Genomic DNA, 13,547 nt, shown 5'->3' with positions numbered 1-13,547 from the left:
TCCATGGTCTATGTTGTTTAGTATATTTCTTCTCTAAATTTGTCTCCCAAGTAATTTAAAACTGTTTCTCTATGTACTATTATTTATGGGTTATGACTTTTTTATCCTACTACCTAACGGATGTGTGATCAAAAATCTTCTTTTATCATCTTTAATCCCAGTTTCCTAATATCTGAAATGGGCAGAATAATTAGCTGGGTAAATCATATAAGATTTTAGCAAAAATTTTGGTATATATTAAGGATATAACCATAGTTATGAGAGCTACAGAATCTGCAATTGCAAAACTAATTTTAGCATGTAATAATCCTGGGGATAGCAGTGAATAAAAGACACAATGTGGAACTTGAAGAAGGAAAGTGTATTTAGATCAGAGATGATTTTTTTAAATGGGTATCCTGCATTTTTTTTTCTTTGCTAGAGAAGTGTGCATTTTCTGAAAAATCATACGTAAAATACAGGATTCCAAAATACCACCTCATCATTACAACCCTGCATCAGTGTAGAATATTTGCTACAATTGTTGATAACAAATTTTTACAATCGAACTATTTTCTATAGTCCATGTTTAAATTAGGGTTCACTGTTTGTGTAGTATAGTTACACGGATTTAAAAAAAAATGGTTTTTTCTGTTACCCTATATACTATCTAGAATTTCCCCCTTTAATCACATTCAGATATGTATTTCAGTGCTTTTAATTGTGTTCACAATATTGCGCTACAAATGAAATGTTTTGGTAATGGATGGTGGTAATGGTAGAGATGAATATTTGGCCAAATTTGTAACATTGTTTAAATGTATGGTATAGCTCATAATTTCTTATGAATTTATTTATTCTATCAACTGAAGATACCATATTATTTCATATCAAGAAATACAACTTTTCTTAATCCCTTAATGGTTTCAGTGTGTGATACTTGGAAAAAGATCGGGCAAATCTGATAAAACACATAATGAAAGCTTGTTTTTGTTTTCCGCTTTCAAGCATGATGAACTTTAGTAAGAATAGAGGACAACAAATGCCCGTGGACTTTCTTAAAGTTTCTTCAGAATTAGGTGTCAGGCATACATTTTGTCTTGTTTATGGTCATCTTTTTAGAGAGGGTCACTCTGAGTATGTTACACAAATAGAAACATTTCAAACAGATAGGTGATACATGTTTTCATTAATATGCTCAGTTAAGTCTACAAGTTGTTCACTTAAAATATATTGTGAGATTACAGTCAGACACCTCAGTATGAACTCATGCTTAGCTTAGTATACACACGAATAGATATATAGAGAAACAATTATTGACATGTGAATACACAATTAGTATAAATACATATATTTCCCAGTTCTGGCTATTGAGAGGGTCTAGTAGCAAGGAGCACAACCAACGCCCAGATTTTAGTTTTTTATAACATTCTCCTATAAAGGAAGCTCCTTGGATACATGGCTGAGTGTGGGTCTGGGCAGGGAATACATAAAATTAGTCTCAAGCATCTTGTACTGTCAGAAATTAAGGAAGTGCTAAAAAAAATGAACCATTGGGAAAATGTCAGAGGGCCAAAAAAGTGAACTGAAATAGCTACCAGTGACCAAACTAGACCAATTTGAGCAATAAAATACATAAAGTAGTAGTGTTTCATAACCCAAATTTAATAAGCATGAGTTCACACTGATGTAAATAGATGTTTGAATAAACATTGCATTCAAACATAAACATAAACAAATATCAGTAGAGGGGTGGTATCCTGTAACAGAAAATAGAACCATAGGGGAAAAACTAATGAAATCAGAATAAGGTGATAAAATATAATAAGAATTAGTATCAGCTCATTAGGTCACATATCATGATATCTCTAGCACAGAAGAATTCCAAATAATTTGTGTAGATACTTTACTATCACGGAGATGGAGCTTAGGTTCTTACCCCTTGAGTGTGGTCGGTGTTTAAGGACATGTTTCTAAAGAATACAGTATGGAAAGGGATAGTGGGAAAGATTAACTTTGCAATGGGGAAATTTGATAAGCTCTACCTCGGCCAGGGGGTCATGATTAATATCACCAGTGATATGTCATGTTGAGAGCCTGAAGCCTCGATGGGAAGTGATGTGAGTAGCCATTATCTCTCGTATCTTCTTCCCCAAAACTCATACCCTGGTAAAAACAGAGGGAAACACCAGGGAAATCCCAACTGAGTAGTGGATGACAATCAAATGCCTTCAAATGTGACAAAGTAATCAAAACAATGCAAATCTGAGAACTATCACTAAACAGAGGAGTCTGAGGCTAAGAAGACATAACAGCTAACTGTAATGAGGTATCCTGTAACAGAAGATGGAATTACTACAGAAACACTACTGAACTCAGAATAAGTGATATAATAGGAAGTAATTTCAGTTCATTAGGTCACATATCATGATATATCAAAAATTGTAACAAATGACCCATAGTAATGTAAGACATTCACAGTAGGGGAAATTGAGTGTGAGGTGTATAGGAACTCTCTGTATTCTTTGGAAATTTTTAGAAAATCAAAGTTATTCTTGCCAGATATAGAAGGACAAATATTGTATGATCATAATGACATGAAATGATTTGAATAAGCAAATTTGTAGAGTCGGAGACTGGAATACAGGTTACCAGGTGCCAGAGTAGGGGTAGGAAATGGGTAGTTGCTGCTCAAGTCATTAAGAATTTCTCTTTGGGGTGAGGGAAAAGTTTTGGGAATGGATGGTGGTGATCAGGGCACAACTTTGTGGGTGTAATTGACATCACGGAGATATATTTGAATATGGTAAAAAGGGGAAATTTTAGGTTGTGTGTATATTACTAGAATAAAAAACTTAAAAACCATAGAACTGTACAACACGAGTAAGCCCTAATGTAAATATGAACTGTAGCTAACAGTATAATTATAATAATATCATTTCCTCAATTGTAACAAAGTTACCACACTAATGAAAAAATGTTAATAATAGGGAAGGGTGGGTGCGGGATGGTGAGTATTTTGAAACTCTGGATTTTCTGCATAATTTTTCAGGAAACCTACAATTCTCTAATAAAAAAAACCTATTCTAAAGTAAAAATGTTCATATAAAATAAGTAAAGTGAAGCTTCCTCAAATATATATGTTCATATATATAATTAATAAAATAATTGACACTAAAACTATGTGTATGTTTGTCTTTCCAGCTCCACTATCTGACTAGCTGGCTCTATTTGGGAATACAGTCAAGTTGGAACTCAACATTACTTTCAAAATTTTAAGAACGTCAGACTTTAAAAGGTAGGTAACATTTAAATATTGTCAATACAATGTTTTTAACCTCTTAATAAATATTTCATGCGGTATTTAAAATTTTCCTTACTTTTAATATACGTTTATTTCTTTAGAATTCAGATTATTCAAATATTTGTATATTTACAGACAGTGGTTGAGAAAAACACATGACGAAATCAACAAACTTGAACAAGTAACTATTTCTTTTGCAACAGTTCTTCACTTTTTAGCTCCCTTATTGTATTTTTCTCAAACTGTTTCAATTTGCATGCAGATTTGAGAAAACCTAGTGGCTGTGTGCATTCTAAAGAACAGAAATTGATTTTCTGCTTTTATAGCTGATTTTTATGACACATTGCCTACTCCCTCATAATTAGAAGATATTACTTTTGTCAAATTGGATATGTCTCATTTCAAAGGCAAACCTCAGATGAAAACACATGGAAGAAACAAAGAGACAATGTCACAATTTTCTTGTCTTTATTAATATTAATGTGTCACAGTCTAGTTCAGTTATTCCTTGGGCAGACAATTGTAGTCTGCTTTTCTTTTGCTGATGGCAGGAATCTAAGTCCTAAGATTTAAACACTTACAGTTAACCTTTGAGGAGATAAGTAATTAAAGTTCTGCCCTGATATTCCCCTTTTGGTGGTTGTAGATTCTATTCATATGTTGTAGTCAAAACAAGCTTGATATTCTCAGCTCCCAATCAGTAATCAATTAAGATTAACCACTGATATATCAGTTTACAAAGAAAGGGTTAAAGAGATAAGGCAAATATGTAATTAAACTAGTGTGGCTTATGTAACTTGCTGTGATATTTATTCAGACTCTGTGCATGCTTATATTTAATTAGTAGAAAAAGTGTCATTCCTTATTGTTTTAAATTTTTCTTTTATGAGATTACCTTCTTTGAATATGTTAGGCTTTAATCCAGAATTATGTTACCAATTAATTTTCAAAAATCGGCATTGAATAAAAACTATACTAATTTTAGCAAAATCTTTTAAGGATATAAATTTCAAATGAAATTAACCATTTCAAATCTCAAATACTTCTGATTCTCATTCCCTGTTGACATCCACGTTTAGACTTCAATTTGTTCTCAAACATATTCAACATTTCTGCATGGAAAATATCTTACTTTTGCTTTTACATTGTAAAATCTTTGCATTTTATAGAAAATTTTAATCAAATTTTAAATCTCTTATCTTGAATGAATTATGGTTGAGGATTTGAATTGAGAAATTGTACTTGGAGTAGTAAGGTAAGAGTGGTCAATCCTTCAAATTAATTTGCTATACTTAGCAATTAATCCAACACCCAAACCCAGGTTTATATCAATCTATAGTTTATCCATGATACAAACATGAGAAATAAGAATAATTCCAAGCCATTCTAGTTATTAATGCAATAATTTGTCTTCTTCTCTAAAGGTTAAAAAAACATTAAAACAACCCAAAGTTCAAAGAGAAGATGAGAAGCACCCTTCTCTCGAATGTCCTTTGTTTCTCTCTGTGCTATTACCAAAGATAAAAACAAATTTATAGAAGAAGTTTGGTAGTCACTTTCATAAGAATGGTTTAAAGTTAATAACCTGAAGAATACACAAATTAGTATATTCACTTGTTTTCAAACAGGAGAGAGTTCACATTAATGCAAAATACATTAGAACAGAAAGGATTAAAATTATTTTCTTATTAAGGTTAGGGTCTTCATAACCTTCTATATAGACCTGAAAGCAATTTTAGTGGAATGATATAATAAAATAGAGAGTGATTTCCAAGAACATTGAAGATAAGGGCTTCAAGACAAACAAACAGAATTAAAGCATTTGCTTTTCATTAATTTCAGTTTTAATCAAAGAATGCTTCTGGGGCATAATCCCTTTCTTAAATTCTTTTTTGAGCGACCATAGAAAGAGAAATCTATGTTTCCTTTACATTTATACAAAACTTACTGCTTGTTCCACTCACTTGTCACTTATATCCATGAGAGCCTAACAAATAATTATATTGGTTTATTATTTGTCATGCCAAAAAATAAAGAAAACATTCTTTATATGGTCAGGCATCATATTTTTGTCTATTGAAAATTTTTTCTTCCAATATGGAAAACACTATGGTTGTTGAGAAGTTGGGGTTCTTCTGTATGTTATGGTTGGAAAAGGGTAGGAAAAGCTTCACAGAAGACGGGATACTGAGTTAGGCATTAAAGAGAAGTGGATAAACATACGTAAAAGAGATAATAGATGTATTTTCAAAAGATATATAAAAGGCATGATGATACGTAATATTGTTTCACATTGGGTGAATTTTAAACCATTTGGGGAGTTAGAGAATATGATATGCATCAAATATGAGAAGAGTTGGGTGATAAATCTATTAAGAGTTGGTTCAGATGATGATTCTTGCATGGAATTTTGAAACATGTCTATACTTTGCACTTTATTTTTTATAGGATGTGAAGCCATGTTTTTGTTTTGTATTTTTATTAAATTTAAGAGAATAACCTGATCACGTGTGTGTGTGTGTGTGTGTGTGTGTGTGTGTGTAAGAAGATGATTACCAACAATGTATTGGAGGGATTATAACTTTACATATACTTGTCCTGTCTTTTGGAAATACCAATTTTATCTTTTTCCCTTCTACCCCCTATTATTTCTGAGAAAATGACTTGTATGTAATCAATATTCAAAAGATATTTTTTGAGATATATTTAAATATTGTAGGATTTTAACACAATATACTCTTTCAGGATTCTTCTAATACTTTGTTTTATGGTGGCAAGGAGGCCAAGTGTGGTGGCAAAAGGGAAGTTTTTGAAATAAAATGCTTGCTGAGAAAGAGGCAAAATATCCAGGATATAACTTTAAAAATGATGTTAGGGTTTTGGTATGAACGTCAGGTCCTGACACTCACCTCTCTACAGAGATGAGGTGAAAAAGAAACTGATGGAAATGCAGGGAGAGCAGCAGTTCTGCTCAGCCGGGAGCAGATTTGAGCATTTCTGATTTTAGTGCTCACTGCATCCTGCTGAGTTGACGATAGGGTTCAAAAAATGAATTGCAGAGCCACATGTTTTAAAAAAGTGTACTTCATAGACATTACTAGAACTCATCTTGTAAATATTCTTAATGCATTTTTCCCCTGACAGGTTATAGTTTGGTTTGCAATTGGCACATGTGAAGATAATAAATGCAGGGATATTTCTAATTTGGGGAAATTGTCAAAGGCTAGTAGTTTGATACATGGCTGTTAGGATTTCACAATGGATTTTTCATCAGAAATTATGATTCATAATCTACACAGAATAACAAGTACAAAGAAGAAAGGAAAATGCAGAGGTGGTTGACTCTTTCAACTTCGACTCTGCTGGACTGTTTAACCAAAAGATAGAGTTGTTCCAGTTGCGCAGGATTGCTGCAAACTCAAGGAATATTGAAACAGGTAGACTACAAGAGCTATCAGTAGAGAAAGAAAGTGCAAATCTAAATAACATACACCAATCATCCATGTATTTTCTCTTTGCGCACTTCTCTTTTGTGTGTGTGTTTAAGAAGATGATTACTGATATTTATGTTTATAGGGCTAAGGCCCCAAAATGCTCTTAAAATCTTACACACTCAGATACACAAAGGCCATTTACATGTGTCTTTTGTCTATGGCATATATTTTCCATTAATTTTAATGGGCACTTTCTTTCTGGGACTGGAAGATAGCATTCTTTAAATAAAGAAAAAAAGATATAAGTAAATGGAAGATGTTTTTTTCCCCTAACTTTAAAATATTCCCATTTATATGTCATGCTGCTTTCATTTTACATGACAGTTCATAATCCAGGTTATTGGTGTATCACTTAGGTCAACTTAAAATACCTTCGGTGCATAAACAAGTAAAGAAATACTGCTCTTTGTTCTAATCAAAGAAATACTGCAGGAGAGATGAAGGGAATGCTCAGTTATGGTCTATGGGGCAACAATTCATAATTTACTTTGCAGATGTCTGTGTAATTTAGGCAGCAGGCAGAATAACCACACAGTGTAGCTGCTTTAGGGAAAGGATACCAAGAGGCTCATAAATCATGGTAAGGATTAATAGCAGTGAGCATTCATCTTCTTAACCTCATAAGGCAATATTGGAAAGCCAAGCATTAGAACATACAGAACGTGGACTTTTTGTGCAGGGATAAAGGGTGTTAGATTGAAGTTTCTCTCAATTAGCAGTGATTGCCGTTTGCAAGTAACAGAACCTAAATTTAGAGTTGATTCAAAAGAGGCACCATCCACATCAAAATAATTTGAGTAAGTCATAAGATCGTTTCCTTGGGAGTAGTAAAATGGGAGTCAAATCATATGGAAATGCTAATCATTTCCTTAGATTGAAACGTTTCTTCTTTGACAGCATACTGAAAATAACCTTGAGAATATCGAATCCAGACTTGAATTTAGCTGAACATTTTTAAATGGTGAAATATCACAAGAAAAACCAAACCTCAGAACAGTCATCTGAAGGTGATACAGACAGCTGGGTCTGTCCTATATAACATTTAGTAAATAAATGGCCTGTTACTAATTGTTGATATTTGAAAAATCCTTCTAATCAAAGGTCTTTGGATGCAAATGAGTAAATTATACACAGTGAAGGAAGTTTCATTTTTGTGGAAGATAAGAACTTTAATCAAATTTTAAAGCTTCTGAAAAGCAGTAATTTGTTAATTTTCACAGTTTTCTTTTATATCAGGTTCATGAAGTTACTGAACTTTCTGATTTTATAAGAACACCAGGATAAACAGAAAATAGTAAAATCACTTTATTCAAGGGCAATTATGAGCATGTTAAGGAGACATAAATAGATTCCAGTTTCTGATTCCCTAGTTTAGCATCAAATACCTTTGTAAATGATTCTTTTAATGTAGCCAATACTTAATTATCTATTTCAGTAAGGAGAGTTATGGTGTGGCTAATCCAGAGTGGCAGATAATTTACATATATATATATATATATACATATTTGGCATTGGAATGAGATTTGTGTTCATATTTGAGCATCATTTAACCTGACATTTCAGAAAGTCACAACTGCCTTATCTTTGAAAACAACCAGAATAACATAAATGACTTCAGAATTTGAACTACTTCTGTGCAAGGTATACACTATTCTCTATCCCATGCTGGGATAAATAAGCATTAATTCCATTTGACAGGTAATAATCTATTACTCTAATTTAGCTCAAATACCTCTTAGTTACCATTTTTCCTTCCTCTGGAATGGTGATTAAGTATCTCGTGCTTAGCTACAAGCTTGTAAAGTGATTTCAGAGTAAAACAAGTTTGTTATATTGCTGATCATTGCAGTTAGTTGTCTTTTATCTGTTTTTTTAACAACACTGTGCTACATTTCCCAGGAACGATTCTAATGATGGGATGGATAGAACTTTGGGAGTCAGTCCTCTTTGCCAGATAAACAAAGACTGGTTATTAAAATAAAAGAATATAAAATTTATTGAATATTTCTAGGCTAGAATTACATTAAATCACTGGACTTATGACATCATAATAACCTCTGTTTTTTAACTAAAAAATAATGGCTTCCATAATCTGATAATAAACAATAAACTACCATGAAAAAGAGCAAACTTTCTACTCCATGTCTAGAGATCTGAATTAGTCTTTTAATAATTATTAAACTGGGAGAACAGATCATAGAAAAATGATATAACATGTTAAATTTATTTTATAAGGAGTCTTAAATGCTCTTTTATATTTCAAATGCCTTTATAAAGTAAGCCTTAAAAAGACAATCATTCACTTTTCCTCTTTAACTTTCTCCTTAATAAATTTCCACCTTATCTTCATAAAGCATCCATTTGCTTGGGGAAAGCTGGATTATACATTCATGGATTACCTTACTCATGAATAGTCATTGAAAGTGATCTATGTATTCTTTGTGCCAAGATCTCTTCTCTGAGTTGACAGAAAAAAAGAGTGAACAAGACCCTTAAAAGTCACTAAAGCAGTTGGTGCCGGCATTCTGGTGGGGAGAATTAAAACAACTAAGGAAATTACATACTATTTAAATGACAGATAAGTATACTTATAGAAAATTATAAATTCTATGCAGGAAATAAGAGGGAAGCATGATAGGAAATGTCTAGTGGGGAAAAGGGGAAATGTTTGCTTGTAAATTTTAAAACAGAGTGGGTCTCCCCAGTAAAATAACATATGCAAAGACTGGAAAGGAGATGTGGGAACAAGCCATAAGAGCATCAGAGGAAGAACATTCCAAAGTAAACTACAAGCTTCAAGTCGCCAAGGTGGGAGCATTTTGATAGGCACAATCAAAAACCAGCAAGACCAATGTAGCTGAAGCTGGGAGAGAATAGAGATGGACTGTAGGCATTAAGGTCCAAGAGCAGGGTCCTGAAGGGCAAGTAAAGACACTGCCTCCTCCTGTGAGTGAGGCTGGAAGCCACTGTATGGATGGAGCAGAGCACTGCCATGAGGCAATTTTCTCTTAAGAGGACCCCTCTGGCTGACCTATTGATCGTGAAATGTAGTGGTACAGATGTGGCATCAAAGAGCCCTTTTTAAGGGCATTACATCAACCCAGGTGAGAAATAATACCAGCTGGGAACAGGGAGACAGAGCAAGTGGTGAGAATTAGGAAGATTGAGACAATGTGATTTGATGGCATGTTATATGTGAGGTGTGCAAAAATGAGAGAAGTCCAGAGTGACTCCATTATGCTTGCCTGAAACAAATGAAGGATGGTGTTGCCATTTATTAAGCTTGTGAAATCTGAGTGATCCTCTAAACATCTAAGAAGAAATGGTGACTAGGCAGTTGGATATATTCATCTGAAATACAGGGGACATAAACCCTGGTTATAGACATTACATGATATTGACAGATATTCAGTGTTTTTTGACAAATACATTTTAATCCTTATGTGTTAATCCTTATATGCCTGGTGTTGTCCTAAGTTTTTTTATATGTATTATGCCATTTAATTTATTTTTTATCTCAACCCTATGGAGACAAGTAGTATTAATAGCCTCATCTTGCTGATGAGTAAGTTAGGTTAGGAGGGTAAAATAACCTTCCCAAGATTGCACAGCTGCTAAGTGGCGGAACTGAGGTTCAAGCCCCATCACTTTACTCTTAGTCATGCTCTTAACCACTATTCTATGGTCCAAATAAATGGGTTTAAAAGGCTTGATACGGTATTAGATCACAAAGGGAACAAGGTTAGACAGGAATAGAGGTTCAAGAACTAGGCTCTGTGGCATCGGAGTGGAAAGAAATCAGGGAGATGGAGAACAAGAAGAGAAAAACAAGAAGAGAAAAAGGAGTGGCCAGTGTAGGACAAAGAAGAGTAGTATCCTAAAATCAAGGGAAGAAAGTGTTTCACTTGGGTCCAGTGCTGCTAATGAATCAAAGCTCAAGGATAATTACTGACCATTGAAATTCAAAATGTGGATTCCACTGTTTATGTGAACAAGACCCGTGTTCATGGATTGGAAAGAAAAATTTTGATGAGAGAGCAGTGGAAATAAAGATAGATTTTCACATCAAGGCAGAAGTTGAAAAGAATGTTGAGAGAAAGAATTTTCTAAATACCTTAGTTCCCATTTGAATATTAAGTGATGGGTATGGTGAACAAAATCATAGTTTCTCTTACACATAAGCAATGATGAAATCTGGTTGTAGGGAAACTGCATCCAGTATATGGGGTTTATTGCCGTGTGTCTGATTATCAAAGAAATTCAACATTAGGAACGTAAAAGAAATAGTTTCCCTTTTCAGCTGGCTGGTTTGGGGGGAGACAGAAGTTTGTGTGAGATGGAGATGATGGAGAAATTATGAATTTCTTTCTGATTTCTTATCTTATTATAAAACTGCCTCCACTATTTCTTTAGCTTATCATGATTCTGTAGCATTGTGTGGTACAGTTTCCAAGGTTTAGCCGTCAGCCCTCACTTCTTTAGATGAGCATGCTCAGTAGACACCACTTTCTCACACATCTTATTTCTTTCAGCCAACCAAGTAGCTAAAATATTGGGAGAGATGCTGCTTATTTGGGTGTAATAGTGGTCTATTTTTAATGATTTGGGTTGTTTGTGCAATTCTAAAGCAAAGAGACATACTTTATAGTTCACAGTTCAAAACTAAAAATGCAGTTATTCATAAACTATTTTAAATTACCTGAGAGATTAAAATGAAGTGACACAGATCAAAACACATCTGCATTTTGTTTTACTATACTCTGCAGAGGATGTAGACTCAGAGTCAAAAGATAAATGTTTATGTCATCAAAATTAGAACAAAATTCATTGTTCACCATATGACTGACAAAGTAGTATCTACTTTGTTGTCTCTTAAAGGGTTTTTAGATGTCTTAAATGTGGCACCAAGTAGCAGAAGTTACAAGGAAACTGTAACACTTTTTTTCCTGCTGGATTGCCTGAATTCAAATCAAGCTTGGCCATTTATTAAGAGTACGAACTTCGACAAGTTATTTATCCTCCTCATGCCTCATTTTATTCATCTATAATATAGAATATTATATATGTAAGAATAGTGTGTAATGTGAAGTGTTATAAACATTACATGAGTTAATATTTTAAAATAATATTTGTAAATACTTAGAATGGTGTTTAGCATATAGAAAAGCAAATTAAGCATTTCTTCATAAATTGACTACATTTTTGCTTTGTGTTATTTTCTTCTGGGATTTGGAAGAAATGGAATATTCTCCCTCTCCCATAATTTCCTGATGCCAGAGATCCATGCATCCACTTCTGTTTCAACCCAGATAACTCCTATTGCAGTCATTTAGCAGACGTTTAAGAGATAAAAATTCACTTAGTAGATCCCACTATTTTCTGAGTGGTTGGTTGACTTTTCTTGGTTTCTCTTGTAATTTGAATTGTATTTCTTATCATGTGCTGCTATTTTTTATCATTCACTTTAATAAAATGCCTTAAAATAAATGTTCATTTCTGATTATATAACACAAACACACAAACACATACACTAACTTTTCAGACACTTCTCATATATAATTACTCCATAGCCCAAGACATCACTGCCAAATGGAAGCTACTACTTAGATTGTGGCATGCATAGAGTCCTTGGAAATAAATGCCATTTTTACAGATCACATGCAGCCTTATCACCCAGTTAATTGAAATAATAACTACAAAAATAATAATCACAAAATATATTATCTACTCCTTCCTTTTTAATAATTCTTTCTCCACACATGAATAGCTTACTAACATAATTAATCTTCAGAGATTCTCAATGAAAATTTTCTTAAGCAAATTTTTTGTGAAAACCAGTAAGCACCTTTAAAGATTTTGCTATGTCTTATGAGACAGATGGAGAAATTCATTTTTTGAGGATGATATTTGTTCCATTTTTTTCAGGCTGCTTGAAACCCATTCTTCCTCTTGCCCCTGAGGGATGCTTTCTAAGCACACATTTGAAACTAGATAGAAAACATATGTCCCTTATATCCCTTGGATCTGACAGAAGGGGTGAAATATAGGATAACTGCTTCAACTGTGCAAAAGGGAGTTTCCTTTTTGCAACCTGAATTCCTTCTATAGTGCAAGACATTGTGTTGTAGCCTTCTGACAGTTTTTAATTACCATCACAATTTATTTCAAAACAATATGGGTCTTCTTAAAAATGTGGGACATTGAAACTTGGCATAAATGTATCTAGGGAATAATGATGCTTTAAATTGAATTATCCAGTGTTATCGCAGAGTACTCCTTGTGTTTGCAGCGCAGTAATAGGTAATCTTAGGGATAAATTTATATTGACCTTGCAAGGTTCTTCCGTGTTAGTCCAGTCTTTCTTTTGTTATGTCAGTTTTTTTACCATCTACTCCCCACCCCACTTTCCTTGCTATGTCATGCACTCTACAAACAAGTATCTCAAGCACAGCCTTTCTAACCTATAAGGTTCTAACATGCACACCCTCTACTTAGAGCTACCCTCCACTTTAATCTACCTATACACACACTTTCTTCTCAACCTGGGGCATCTCACTGCTTACAACTTCAATGTAATTCTATTCTGCAAGCCTCTGTCATCCATAGAATCTGCATGAGGTTCCCTTTGTTTTGGTCATCATATCACTTTGCTCTACTGGCTGTTGATTTATCTGTATCTGACGTAAATTATTTGGTTTCTAAGTCTCCGGGCCTCATCTCAGCCAAACATGCACAGCAGCCCATTTTCACGTGAGTATACTTCTGTCACA

The 13,547-nt window shown here is 33.7% G+C and overlaps 1 protein-coding gene across 1 annotated transcript in view; it reads left to right on the top strand.

The window, feature by feature from the left end:
• CDH12 (cadherin 12) overlaps nt 1-13,547 on the top strand; it is a 1,151,516-nt gene that overhangs the window by 331,828 nt on the left and 806,141 nt on the right. Inside the window, exon 2 of the mRNA XM_037799128.1 lies at nt 3,184-3,277. The gene's annotated coding sequence lies outside the window, so the exon portion shown is untranslated. The remainder of the gene's footprint in view (nt 1-3,183; nt 3,278-13,547) is intronic.

Source organism: Choloepus didactylus, chromosome 11, assembly GCF_015220235.1.
Source record: "Choloepus didactylus isolate mChoDid1 chromosome 11, mChoDid1.pri, whole genome shotgun sequence".
In the NCBI taxonomy this organism is placed as follows: Eukaryota; Metazoa; Chordata; class Mammalia; order Pilosa; family Megalonychidae; genus Choloepus; species Choloepus didactylus.
The sequence above is the reverse complement of the archived record's forward strand: the minus strand, read 5'-3'. Positions and strand labels throughout refer to the sequence as shown.